The sequence below is a fragment of the Pleurodeles waltl genome, chromosome 9 (assembly GCF_031143425.1).
Source record: "Pleurodeles waltl isolate 20211129_DDA chromosome 9, aPleWal1.hap1.20221129, whole genome shotgun sequence".
Classification (NCBI taxonomy): Eukaryota; Metazoa; Chordata; class Amphibia; order Caudata; family Salamandridae; genus Pleurodeles; species Pleurodeles waltl.
This window is the reverse complement of record NC_090448.1, coordinates 416947468-416962570: the sequence shown is the minus strand read 5'-3', so window position 1 is coordinate 416962570 and position 15103 is coordinate 416947468. Positions and strand designations below refer to the sequence as shown.

The 15103-nt window shown below is 41.2% G+C and overlaps 1 protein-coding gene across 4 annotated transcripts in view; it reads left to right on the top strand.

Annotated features, from left to right (window-relative positions):
* The window catches only part of LTBP4 (latent transforming growth factor beta binding protein 4), a 922370-nt gene that overhangs the window by 206161 nt on the left and 701106 nt on the right, over positions 1-15103 (top strand). The gene's annotated exons all lie outside the window — the stretch shown is intronic.

The window sequence follows — 15103 nt, the reverse complement described above, 5'->3', positions numbered from 1 at the left end:
ACATGTTCAAAGCTGAAACAGAATGATCTGTTTAGCTGTCAAGATCTATGAGTATAACATTTGTTTTCTAAGCTTCACTGAGATTTATAAAAAGCAAACATTGCCAGCACTCCTTGTTCATGGGTTAGTTCACACTAGTGAACCACAGCTGAATATCATTGAGGTCACTTCTGTTCAGGTCCACTGCTCAAACTACATACATTAATGTGCCTGTAGCCGGCCCAAGTTAGCTTTTTGTATCAATGTGCCGGCCCAGCAAGGGGCTGGGATTGATGACTCCTGTCCTGTTGGTGAAGGGGAAGTATCAAGGCCTCCAGAAAAGCCTCTTAGACCTCCACTGGGCCGCTAGTAGCATCTGAACAGGCAGAGATCGATTTCAAATCGTCCACCACTCTACCCTAAAAAGCGGCCCACAGCTGAATCTAAAACATTGGTCCATCGGCCATTGCCCGAGTGCCCGCCTTACCAATCCGACCCTGCCTTTGGCCATTCATCCATCTATACACCCTTTCACATAAACATCCATCTCTTCACACATCCACATCAATTCTTCCATTCATTCACCCTTTGACCTCTTAATACTTTCACTCATTCATCCATCCTTTCACTCTTTCCTCCATTCATTATTTCACTATTCCATCTTGCCTTTCACCTTTTCTTCCTTGTTTTACTTGCTTTCACCCTTCCTTTGCTGGTTCTTTTTTTCCTCTAATCATCTTTTGTCTGTCATCCTTACTTTTTATTTACATTTCTCTCATGTTCCATTTTTCTATCTGTCATTGTCTCTTTGTTTTCTTTTTTTCACCATTTCCTTTCTCATTCTGTATTTCCTTCTCCTGTACATATTTGCCCACCTAACGCACCCCTCTACCCTTGTATTTACTGACAGTATTATTATTGAGCACTTTTTATCTGCAGAAAGAAGAAGGCTATAAACAACTAATTAATCTTCAGTGGGATACTGTCCATCACCCCACGGAGCCCACTAGAAGCCCCTGCTTACGGGTGGTGGGGGTGTTTCCCTAGGCTGCTGGTGATATTTATGCACCTAGGCGTTTGCCTCTTTATATAGCTCCTCAGTGACAGATCACTGCGCAGCCATGACTCCTGCAGCAGCATGGCTCTTATGACAATGGTTTAATCATAATTCCAGGTGGTTGAGTTAACTTTTCACACATCTTTCCTCCCGTGAATGCATTTTTGTCCCATGGGAGATCTATTCAAGCACAAAATGTCTCAACCGAACTTTGATACTGGGGTTGGCAATAGCCCTGTTTCCTCCTAATATCACACGTACAATTTCATATACAGTTTATTTACCATAATACACATAGGGCCTGATTACAACTTTGGAGGAGGGTGTTAATCCGTCCCAAATGTGACGGATATCCTGCCCACCGTATTACGAGTTCCATAGGATATAATGGACTCATAATACAACGAGTGGTATATCTGTCACATTTGGGACGGATTAACACCCTCCTCCAAAGTTGTAATCAGGCCCATAATGTTCATCAAACTTAGAAGTGTTAAGCTATAAAAACATTACACTTTCACTCACCTTTATTTTGAATATGTGTTATGTGTGTCTGCATCCCCACCCAAATGCTGTATGAAGAAAACACCTGAAGAGTGGCTGTGCCCTTGAACTATAGTTATGTATTAATGAATGAATTTATTTATTTATGCATTTCCATATAGCGTGACATGACCGTAGGGCTACAAAATACTGTACATAGGAGAGTTTTCACAAATTCTTGCCAATAGTTACTATGTTCGCGTAAGGGAGAGTTTTTGTGAGATTTTACATAGTTTTAATTTTTATTTGGGACAAACGAAAAGAGGGGATAACTCTGATGAAGGTATGCGAAATGTACATACAAACATTCGTAAGGAGTCATTTATATACACAAACATTCACACAGGAGCACAAAATATTTCACACCGAGACAGCTTACACTATGCTTTTATTTGCTTAGTTGTTGGATTCTAGAAAATGCCATAAAACAAAAGTCAGGATTTGTAGTAGCCTTGCTGGGTCATGATTGTGCACTTTAACACAATAATAAACAACGAAGATGGAGTGCACTCCTTTAATAGCTATGTAATAGTTCTATTGAGAAGTGGCACTAGAATAACAGGTTCTTCATATTAGGCTTACACGGTTCATATGGCGAATATACCTGATATGTGGAAGTGAGTTTCAATTTCTAAGTGCAGTTCCTCACAAAGATTGTTTAGCAGGCAGTCTGTGCTCGTATAAGATGGCCCTAGATAATTCGAAAGAATGGAGCTGCAATCAGTGCAATTGGACGCCCCAGATCTCAGATGAGGTTAGGGCTCTTGGTATGCGTTCATCTTTGGTATGTAAAAAGCAAATAAAGGGTATGACCACAACCAGGGATACGCTAATTTGTGCTTTAATAAATGCCCGCTTTTTAATTAAGCATAAAATGGAAATCGTAGATTTAATTAGGCAGCACAAACTTGATTGCCTCTTTATTACGGTAACCTGGGCAAAAAATGACTCTAATTCATAGAGGCTACACCATTGGGATATGCATACTACAGATTGGATAGAACTGCTGGTAGAGGAGGAGAATTAGCAGTTATTTGCAGGTCACATTTTACATGTCAATGGAATGGGATTATCCCCTTTTCCTAGACGTGCGAAGGAATGTGTTTTAAAATATGTCAAAACAATTCCTTACTATTTGAAGGACTTCTAGTTTATCGGCCACCTGGCCCCTATTTTAACTTTTTGCAGCATTGGCCAAATTTACGAGAACCTCTAACTATGTCAACTAAAGCTATTATACTAGGGGATTTTAATCCACATTTTGACGACACTCAGAACCCACACATTGAGGAATTTTTAAGCTCCATGGCAGCTTTAGACTGGGAACTGAAATTCACATCAGCTACCCATGTAGCTGGCCATCAGCTAGATGGGATTTTTACTCAGATCAGTTGCTTTTGACTAACTCCTCGCTTAGCTGGACAGATCATTTTTTTCTAACCTTTAGATTTATTGAGGTTCATCTGTTCCAGCAACCCAGCTCTAAAGGGAAGCTGGTCAGACACTGGAACCGTATCAAGAAGCAACAGTTAAGACCTGCTTTGGAGGCAGGTTGGGCAGTTACAAAAAATCTGTCTCTGTCAGCATTAGACAGTTTTAATCAGGGAATTTCTATTGCCATTAATCAACTGGCCCCACTTAAGTCCTCTGTTTCGCGAGAAACAAAAAAACACAGTCACCCCTGGTTCACTAAGGACCTTAAGGCACTTCAAAGAAAATATCGCCAACAAGAACGGCAATGGAAGTTAAACCCTAACTTAGCTGAGAAAGACAAACTAAGAGACGTTCTTAAAAACTATAAAGAGGCGAGCACTAAAGCTAAATTTGAAGTATTTTACTAAAAAAATGAAGGAGGCACCCAATGCCCCAGAGAACTTTTCAAGGTAGTTAGTACCTTGACAACTCCTACTCCTCCCCCGGAGTTGGAAAATTCTCAAGAGTTTTGCAACAAGGTGGCTACTTTCTTTGAAAATAATGTTCTACAAATATACTCTAGCTTTAATCACTCTGAAGAGTTGGATGGTCTATCTGAGACTGTCAACAGCATTCTAGATATAGAGCGCCCTCTGTTAACTAATTTTCTACCACTACCCCCGAGAGAATTAAAAAGCTAATGTTAGAAATTAAATCATGTTCTCCTAACGATCCTTGTCCTCCTCATATCTTACAACAGTCCTCGGATCCCATTTCAAAAAGCTCTTGCCCTGATTTTTTGTGAGGTTCTAGCCTCTGGAGCCTACCCTTCATCTTGGAGGGACACAATTGCGATCCCTTTGAAAAAGAAACTTGATGGAGTAAGACAAGATCTGAGCAATTTACGGCCCATTTCTTTACTCCCTTTTCAGGCCAAGATCTTCGAGAAACATATCAACAAGGAACTAGCCATTTCCTAATTGCCTCAGGAGGACTAGATTTCTCCCAACATGGTTTTAGGCAGGCACATAGTACTGAATCAGCACTCATTGCCACCTCGGATATGATTCGTAGAATGGTGTATGAGGGACAAGGAGCCATATTAGTTCTGTTGGACTTATCTGCGGCATTCAATACTATCTTGCCTCAGATTATGATATCCCACCTACATCAAGCAGGGATTAGGGACATTGCTTTGAAGAATTTGGAATCTTTTTTGAAAGATAGATCGATCACGGTGAGCTGCGGCGACTTCAAGTCGCCAGCATTTCACTTACCATGTGGTGTCCCCCAGGGCTCCTCACTTAGCCCCACGTCATTCAATTTGTATGTTGCACCTTTAGCCAGACTAATTCGTACTTTTGGCTTTATGCCTACTTCCTATGCTGCTGACACACAATTGATTATCCCAGTTTCTACGAACTGGAAGGAAGTGGCAGACCGCTTTAATAAATGTATGCGAGAAGTCAATAGGTGGATGGGCCTAACCTGGCTTAAATTAAATGGCGACAAAACCGATATCTTGTGCTTCGGCTCTGTGGAACTCACGCTGGTGGCCGGTAGAGTATGGGGTACCCCCGACTCCTATCGTCGCCACTAGAAATTTGGGTGTCATTTTTGACAACTGTCTCTCTTTCAAGTCGCATGTTAACCATGTCATTAAAACCTGCTTCTGGACTTTGAAGATGTTGAAAAAGATTCTCCCTTACTTACAAAGGAAGTGGAGAGTCACAGTTATTCTAGCAATGGTAATGTCTAAATTGGATTATTGTAATGCCTGGATGCTTAATCTGGATAAGGCATCACTTAAGAAGCTTCAGTTAATTCAAAATACAGCTGCCCGTTTTATACCAAATCTTCCTCACTCGGCTTCGCCCAGTGGCAGTCTGAAACAATTGCATTGTCTTCCGGTGCCTAAACGCATTAGGTTTAAAACGTTATGCTTGACCTACAAGGCTGTGCATGGAAGTGGATCTGAATATTTATCCTCTAGGCTACACTGGTATAGACCCAGTCGGCAACTCAGATCCATGGGAGCCTCTCGATTCAGGTCCCTCGCACCTATAAGGCTAGATGGGGGGACAAGGCATTTACGGTAACTGCTGCCAAATGCTGGAACTCACTCCCTCTGTTTATACGGGAGGAACAAAATGTCTTGGCCTTCAGGAGGTTGGTCAAAACTTGGCTCTTCCCACGTTAATCCGGTCTTTTAATTTCTCCTCGCTTTCAGTCATTTACTCCTCCCTTTTGAGCGCTTCAATGCTTCGGCCGGAATGCGCTTTATAAATACCAAATAAATAAATAAAATACTGTTTTACTTCTGTAATATTTCTGAGATATTTATGGCAGTGAAGCAATCTTTGTGAAATATGTTGATCAGAATAAATCACTACGGTAGTGTACAGAAGGGGTTGAATTACTTGTTATAACAATGCAATTTAAAATAGACTGGTCTTCGATGAATCAGTTTAGAGGAGTTTTCTGCTCTTTGTGTTGTTCTTGTGGGTTTAAAAATATACTACCTCTTCCATGAAACAAGTAGCGAATACACACAGCTTCCTGTACACATCCATCCAGGTTAGGAGCAAAGTTTTAGCCACAGGATGGAGCATGGACATTACATTACTAGTGCAAGAGAGCGTCATGGGGGTAGATGGGGAATCCTAGTCCAATCATGTGTTGACTGATTCCAAGCTTATTAGCCTTAAAGTTTCAATAGGAACAAATTACAGCAAGGACCCTGCAAAGAAGCAAAGATTTTTCATTGAAGGACAAAACGATCACTAACATTGGCCACATCAACTAAGTCATAACAGAACAATGCATTATCCTGATAAAGGAAGGTCTTGACAACATTCTGCAAACTGATGATGGCCAGCCATCATTATGAATTTGTTCATGGATTATAGCACTGGATAAGAATACCCTTGGACCTTAGGGCCTATGATAACGCTACACTGCTGGCTCCGTGTGTATAAGAATATCCCATAACATTAAGCTACAGCACCATCACATCACATATCACATCCCATATCACATATCACACTTCACACATCACACCACAATCACATTCACATAACAATTCACATTCACATCACCATCCACATTCACATTCACATCACCATCCACATTCACCTCACCATTCATTTTCACATTACCATCCACATTCACAAACACATTCACATCACCATCCACATTCACAAACACATTCACATCACCATCCACATTGACATTCACATCAACATCCACATTCACATCACCACCCACATTCCCATCACCATCCACATTCACATCACCATCCACATTCACATCACCATCCACATTCACATTCACATCAACATCCACATTCCCATCACCACCCACATTCACACATCACATTATGATTCACATTCATATCACCATCCACAAGTACATCACCATTCATATTTCCATTTACATTGACATCACCATCCACATTCACATTACCATCAACATTTACATTCACATCATCACCCACATTCACATCACCATTTACATTCACATTCATATCACCATCCACATTCACATCACCATCCACATTCACATCACCATCCACATCACTATCCACATTTGCATTCACATCACCATCCACATTCAAATCACCATCCACATCACTTTAACCATCCACATCATCATCCACATTCACATTAACATCAACAACCACATTCATATCACCATTCGCTTCCACATTTCTATTCACACTCATCTCCTATGGCCCTAGTACTCATTTAAAAGAAATGTATACTTATAGCACTAGTCTACTATACTAAGCCCATCTTCAACATTTCAAAGCTACAGTATGGTATAGGCTAAGCTATGTCAGGAGTATTCCTGGGTTGAGTATGCAGAGTTATGCTATGCGGAACTCCACAAAGTGGTGAAAAAACGTTGCTACGCTACTAGGAGTTCTGCGGGCAGCAGAGGTTGGGTAAGTCATGCTGTTCACAGTGGCTTTCAGTGCAGGAGTTTCTCTAGAGAGCGCTAACTTCTTTCTGCTGCCAGAGTAGATTTTCTACTCGAGCAGCAGCTTTCTCAGCACAAGCAGCAGCTTTCTCATCGCGAGTGGTCGCGGCCTACCGCTCACGTTCAGAAATCTAGCTGGTGCTTGCCAACTTAGGAATTTCTCTTGCTTGCCAACTTAACATTGGCAAGCACAAGTGAGAGAAAAATCTCCGCTCCACGTCACTTTGTGGAGTTTCTCGGAACACCGAGCAGGGCGCGAAGTGGGAAAACTCTGAGAACCCCACTGGTGGAGCGGAATTCTTTGCCCACCCCTAGTCAGCAGCCAGCAATCCTCTTATAATTTTCTGCCGGAGACCTTGAATACCTTGCAAGGATATAATGTTCGGGCCCCAAATGGACAGAATTTAATTTTCACAGTTGTGTTTGGTGTTATTAAAGATACACAGGTAGGTGCCATCTGTATGATCTTGGCTAAAAATATGCAAGCTTTGGAAAAAGGTTCTGCACCTGTGAGAGAGAAGCATTCTCAATGGAGACAATGAGGTCAGAAGCGATTCTTTGCTTCATAAACTGCAAATTTTGTACTAATTAGCGATAATGCAGGTTTTGACCATTGACATTTGCTTTCTTTTACTGTGGTTGTTTCAGGAAGAAGGAATATTCATCTCTTGGCCAGTTAGGAAATGTTGCTGAAATTGGATTGCATCCTAATGCACCAAGACCACCTCCGAGGCCGTTTTTTATTAGCTTCCATAAAACTAGTACTTACTGAAAAGTACACCTACAGTTGTGGCAGCATTGTGCTGATGTCCTTGCGTCTCTCATCCGACCTTGGGTTTCATATTCAAAACCTGGGACAATTCAGTTACGTTTCAGGCAAATGATGGAATATCTATGGCTGTCAAGCCGAAAATCTACACACGATTACAGATGGATAGCGGTTAATAAAAGTGTTGGTTACCATCAACAGGCTCCGTGTGACATCCAATAAACAATGAAAATAAAGATTGAGCTACTTTTGATGTCATTGGAAGCCGCGAGGTGGTAAACTCTACTTTTTGATACCTAACCCATCCACAATTGTATTTTGGGTGTGGCCACACAAACCCCCTTCCCATGTTCAAACCTGATGAGTAAAGGAGTCATGGGAAGCAATGGACAACACAGGCTCTCCTCCTTCTGTCCCCTTCACCATGCTGTACCTTTACAATTACTTTCACCTAGTTTCCTACCCTCCAAACCCACCACCCTCTCGCCATCTCTCCCCTCTGCCCCCCAACCGTAGATAAAAATAACAGGCATCCTGCCACACCCTTAAACCACACTCACTTGTGCCCTCTGCTGTCCCACCTAAATACAAAAAAGAGTGCTATGCTCCCACTTTCCCCCATTACCCTCGACAACAGGGGCACAACCCGACCCAGAATTCGGGGGGGGGGGTGTTAACACTTAGAATAATGGGGGTGGAGCCATCTTCAGAGCTGAATCAAAGTCACTTGTGGGGGTTCATACAATCCTCCATACAATACCTGATATGGTGTCTTAATATTACCATTGCTATGTGGCTAATAATCTTTTTTAAGTATACTGGGCAGTAAGGTTGGTCTTGGCATAACAAGATTTAACATCTCTTAGACTGGGCGGGATTTCTCTCAGAGAATTTTAGAAGAATGAATAACATATGTTGCTTTGTTGTATTACATATGAAGCAGTCATTAGACTTTGTAAGGTGCACATTTCCAGGTTCTAGATACTGGGTCAAACAGCAGCTAATGATGCGTTCTGTAATACATTTTACAATTCTTTTAGTCTTAACATAATTGTCTTAAAAATAATGCTTATAAGATATAGGTGGCCACCACTAAATTAAGTTTTGCAAAACAGTCCTTGGTTAAATAAAATTTTGTACTTATTGTTATGTTGATACTATATTTACATGCGCATACTACCAACACCTTTGCAGGACAGATGTTGGTACATGAAACAACTGTCTTGCAGTCAGGAGGGAGAGTCCGGGATCGATAACACATAGACTGTTGAATCTGTATTTCCATGGTTTAAAATGTTACCCCTGAGTTTTAGCTGCCATTGAATATTCTTTACTATGAAATGCTTAGGCACTCCCAGGGCATGAAATGGACCTCACATTTGGAAAGATCCTGACTGTAGAAAAACAGAGACAGTAACTGATCATTAAGTACAATTATCCAAAGTGCCACAGAATCAGTGCCACAGAATCAATGCCAAAACTTGCAACATACTCATAAACACTGAATATCAAAGAGTAATACAATTGACGAAACTATTTGGCAACATTGCTTAAACTCATCTTTAACTCTGCAGCTTTTTTTCAGATTACATAATACAAGTATGTAGCAAACGTGATGGGGTCAAATCAGAAATGGAATTGAAAAATGTTCTGGGTGATCAGGAGTAGGTTGCAGACATGCAGATATACTATGTTCTACTATGTGGCATCAGACAGAGAAGTGGGAAAAATATAGAGCAGTGGTTCCCAACATTTTGACTTCTGTGGACCCCCACTTCATCATTACTGGAGCCTGGGGAACCCCACTGAATCTTTATTGGAATCCGGGGACCACCCCACTATTTCATTAATGAAAGTTGGGGACCTAATTTGTTCATAATATTTAATTTTCTAAGCAGTTGCGGACCCCCTGAGGAGGCTTCGCGGACCCCCAGGGGTCCCCAGACAACAGGTTGGGAACCACTGATATAGAGGGCTAGCATCCTAATCCCAACTCCATATACATTTCAGAGGTAGAGCACTGGCACTTCTGAGCAGGACCCAAGTAATTCAAGACAGTAAATACTTGCACTTCATGAACTGCCCTATTTGTTGGCTCAACTCACAGTCATCTCTCACCCTGGTATTTCTTTTTCTGCATCACCGTTTCCTGTCAGTGGCTCACTTCTACCTTTCTTTCACACCTCCTTGTTTCATGTTACCCCACCCCTTTGCTGGTTCTCTCTTCTGTTCTCATCTGTCTCCATTCTTTTATGTCTTTCTCTGTTTATCATTCGATGTCAACCTCTCATCAATTTCCTTCTGTCTCTCTTCATCAACCTGTATAGGTCTTGTCTATTTTTTTATTTTTTTGTTTTTTTCCAACTCTATGCCTCTATATTTGGCTATACCCCATCTCTTTTCTCTTCCTCCTCCTATTGTTGTCTATCTCATTTCTTTTCTCAGACTATTCAGAGGCTTTAGTGTGCTATAAAAACCTGCATAACCTGCAAAATGCCTTCAATGTGTACATTGCAGTCTGAATGTGTAGTACAGAAAGCTGCAAGTTCAGGACATCTGGTCTTGCAGCTTATTGTTATTGCCCAAGCCTGGGCTGTCAAATCCAGCAAAGCCAGGCCATCGATTAACATATCAGCCACTATTGCTTACATTTTATACCTTAAGCACGCGAGCAGTGAATATGAGAGTGCTGTGATAGCCATAAGTAATTAATAACAGGGTTAAACGTTTTGATAATAAAGCTTACATTTCAAAATCACACAAGAATTGTGTCATAAAATGTGTTATTTGTTCTTCATGATTCATGGCTTAAGTGAATGAATGTCACTAAGCCAATAAGATGTCTAAAGTCTTGAATGGTATAGTTCAACATGCAATACTATTCAGGACGTCTACATATTGTTGGTTTGTTACAAAATAGTCATACGGGGCAGACCATTAGTCCACCACACTGAAGCAGACAGGTAAAAATACATGTGCCTTCAGCAGGAATCAGGATGCTACTACAGCTGGTCCCACAATACCCAAACAGAGAGGACAAAAGTCATGGTCATATAGAAGGTGTACTTTGTATGTGTTCTCAAACTGAAAGCAATGCTCTGTGGTTTAAGGCCATGTAGTATGGAGGTGCCACAGGGATCTCTGCGGATTCCTGGGCTCCCTGGGGGCACTCTTCGGAGCCACGCGAGAGACGCTCTCTAACAAGACTGACTTTCCCTCCTTGGAAACTTTAATTAAACATATTAATACATGATGTGCTCCATGAAATACTGAAATATATCCTCTTGTGTTTCTTCTAATTACCGCATTTCACTTCTGTGTAGTCCCCATATATCCTGGTGCAAGTATTGACTCTTGATTGTACTGGGACATGGCATTTTTCACTCTTGGTTAGACTCAACGGACACCTGATTCTTAGGGTTTTAGTATCTCCACTTCATGTTCAGCCCCACAGGCTCAGATAAGAAGTGTCTCTTGATTGGGCCCTGCCATTACTAACTCTGGGTGGATCCCATAAACCCATGTGTGAATGGGGAGCATCTCTTCTCTTCGTGCACCATGTAACAATGATGTCTGTTGATTTTCCTAGAGTCACACCCTTCCTTTTCCTTGCCCCCAACCCCACACCTACTCACTAAGCACAGCAGAGATAACTCACTGAAACACTGTTATAAATTTCACACACAACACTAAAATACTTTCAGTATAGTACACAATAAAGAACATACTGCTTACCAGCATTGCATAACAAACTGAGTGTATGCCTAACTGACCACCCAGAAAATACTTTCAGGCTTTATTAGTGATAGGAAATTGCTATACAAATGCTTCAATGAAATAGGACAATCCACAAAGCCGTTACCAAAACCAGCTCGGTAGGTTTGATTTATTAACCAATGAACATGCAATGGGCATTACCTAAAGGAACTAGTAGGAAATCCACTTCATTAGCTATCAAGCACATAGAAACGGAGCCTAATCAAATGTACATTTATTATAATGAGTATACGTAAAATGTAAAACCATTCTAACCAATGTACATTTAAACCAAGAAAGTAAATTTTTCTTAAATAATGTTCATCTGCGCTAAAGAATTCAGATGGCTGAATCTACATTCACAGACACAAATGTACAATTATGTAGTAGCTGCACAACACTACATTAACAGGGTTTGACTAAACAATTACAAACCGAACTGACCATGAAATTATCTGTGTTCATTCATGAAAAACATAAAATAGCATCTGTTAAACTGATGGTCCTCCCGCTCTATTTAGAGTCAGGCGGCCTGTCATGTTTCCGGTGGTGGTGCCATCTCTAGCTCTTCTGGTGGAAACCTTACATTGACAGTCTGACCGACATGGGGCCTTTAATGTAAGTACATCAGAACATCCGCCCGATTTAGAGTGGACGGTTTGAGGTACTTTGGGTGCAATAAGGCCATAGCACATCACTTAAAATACTTTTCAGTAAACTCGTTATCATTCCACAGAAAACTCATGAGTAATTCCATATGGTCACCAGTACTGACAGTGCATGACATGAATTCATGCATTAATTAGGAGAAGCATTTTTTCTACTAAAAAATCACACCTCAACTCATGTTTCAGTACTCATTAAACTTTTCTTTTTTTGTATTGTGGCCTGTACCCAGTGTAAACCACTGCAACACTTCCTGACACCTTGTTTCTATTGTAAACAAACATATACAGCTCTGTAATTGCTATTATATAGTGCTTACCATCCCTGACAAGGTGTTAGAGTGCTTTATGTTGAGTAGCACACTACGATGGGAAAGAAGGTTTAACGTTTAGTTTAATGGAATATTGGGTATTAGGTTCATGCTTCTGAATTCAGAGACCCAATTACATGCATGTATTTCTATTTCATTGTTGTAAATTAAATACTAACGATTGCAAGGGCTTTGTAGTATCACGTACGTGATTGAATAGATGATTAGTGGCTAGAAGGGACTAGGTATTATCAGGTATTATCAGGAGGAGGGCTGTAATCTATGGAATGGGGTGTAGTCCGTTAGCAGAGATACTAGTGCTCGGTACGGTAGATGTTGCCACATTACAGCACTGTAATTATCAAGTGGCCTCCCAGCAAATCAGTGAAACCCATTTCATTACTCTTGCAAGGATGGAATATTGGGACACCCTTCAAATAATTCAGAAGGCACAATATTGCCCATTATGCCCATATTCACAAACATGTATGCACATGTTCATTGATAGAAAGGCTGATAGAAAGTCTTAAAAATCCGTAAACCAGAAGCCACATTTCCTTTGTTTTGTTTTTATGTATATTGTGCTGCACCATATGAATGGCCTCACATCACTGAAAAAGTTAAACAAACTGCTATGAATTACATAATTATATTGTAATGTTATACATCTTTTTTGTTACATTTTATTGAGAAGGTACAGTTCTTCTTTACGGTGGGAAACTTGCATGCTTTGAGTTTTATTGTTGTGCGACATTACAACATTTGCTGGTGAATAGGGCTAAGATGTGATAACAGCGCTTGCATAGCTGCTGATTTCACAACTAACATTTGCCTTCTTTTGGTGTTTTTATAATGCAGATGTCAAGATTAGGCAGGCAGATCAGGGGCTGCCGAGGGACAGAGATCCCTAAAGAGACAAAGAAGGCTTGATGAGCTGTAAACAAACAGCCCTTAGAGCACAGGTCAGAGCAGCGCAAAAGCATGATGCTGCTTGGCATCCTGGCTCCGATGGAGGGAGGGCTAAAGCCCTCTCAGCCCAATGGGTGTTGCGCACCTACTCAACAATACCCTCGTTTCTACTGCCAGTTACAAAATCAAAATAAAAACTGGATGCAGTGCCACTCTCTACCACCTTCCGGGCCTTCCTGCCCCTTCTCTCCCAAAGCTATGCTCTCATATCTCAATCCAAGAGCTATTGGTTGGGTCCAGCAGGGAAATAATGTGTGATGTTCTTAGCAGTTTTAAAACTCCTGCTCTTCAAAAGAAGGTCAGCCGCCAGCATTGATTTTAGAAGCTAGCCAGCCATGGGTGACCACAATCTTCTTGAGTTTTTAGCAGTGCAGCTTTGGCTGCAGTGGTGACTAGCTTCATCTCTAGACACCATGAGTGTATGCCTGTTACTCTTAGGAGTACTGGTCTGTCTTTTTGACTACAGATACCTGAACTTCATTGTTCCCTTGAGGTGGCCCTTAGCCAGTCGGTAGTGATGGCCCTGTAGCACGGCACATGACACAGGCTGTGGCCTCTGCTTTCACCATGTCAACCACTGCTGGGAGCCATACTTTTCCTCAATCTAGGTCTTTGTTTTCAACATGTCCTTTGGGCCTTTATGTGTCAGTTGAGTAGTGCCCCTGGTTCAGATCAAGAGATCTAGTTTGGCCGACTGCTGTTTAACTGTGGTTACAGCCAATGCTTGGAACACCCTTCCTTTGAGTTTATGAGCTGAAAGGTTTCTAACTAAATTCCCAAAATTGCTAAAAACCTCTCTATTTATTGTCACTAAGTAAGGTCTTTTAGATGTTTTTCATTTTTCAGATTAACACAGGGAAACCTCTCTTGGAGGTATTTACACGGCTTATATATTTAATCTCAGGTAATCATCAATTAATTAATTAGCTGGGCATGGATGCTGGCTTGACCATGGCTGTATCTCTGAGGACCATATATTTATTGGTCTCCATAATTTCCTGTTGAATATTCAGTAGGGCAGGTAATTCTTTCTTCACCTTCTGGGTGCAATGCCTTTGTTCTACTACAAGAGTTCCTCGTTGGTTTTTCAGGATATGGCATGCTAATGATCCCTTCTGTGTAGGTGATGACTCTGAGCAATGCAGCATCTGCCACCATCCTCACATGCTCCTCTTGTTCTTGCTTTATTGGTAGACCGTCAAGAGAGTGGTGTGGTGAGTCGTCCACTCCTAGTCAATGTTTCTGTAAGACTGTTTCTTTTGCACTTGAAGAATCCCTTTCTCAGTCCTGTTGGAGAGGAGAACAGATCCTTTGAAGCGGAGTGATCTGTTGCAGCCTCAAAGAGGTCACCACACAAGTAATTGTGGAAGGGGCGGCATACCTACTGAATTACTTTTACATGTGTTTCTTCTATCTGTGAATAGCACGGCTTGGTTGGGTGACGGCATAACTCGTATAGGTGACATGGTATATTTACCATTTCTGTCCCTCTAAAAGTAGAAGAGACCCTAATCCTCATGATCTAATATCCACCTTACTCTTATTGGCCTGGGCAAGGTCAAAGTACGCAATCACTGTCATTCAGAAAGGTGTTTTGGGTGCCTTTGAATTTTGTCTCATTACAGAGTTCCTCATCCCATCACTGTATTTTTATGAAGTC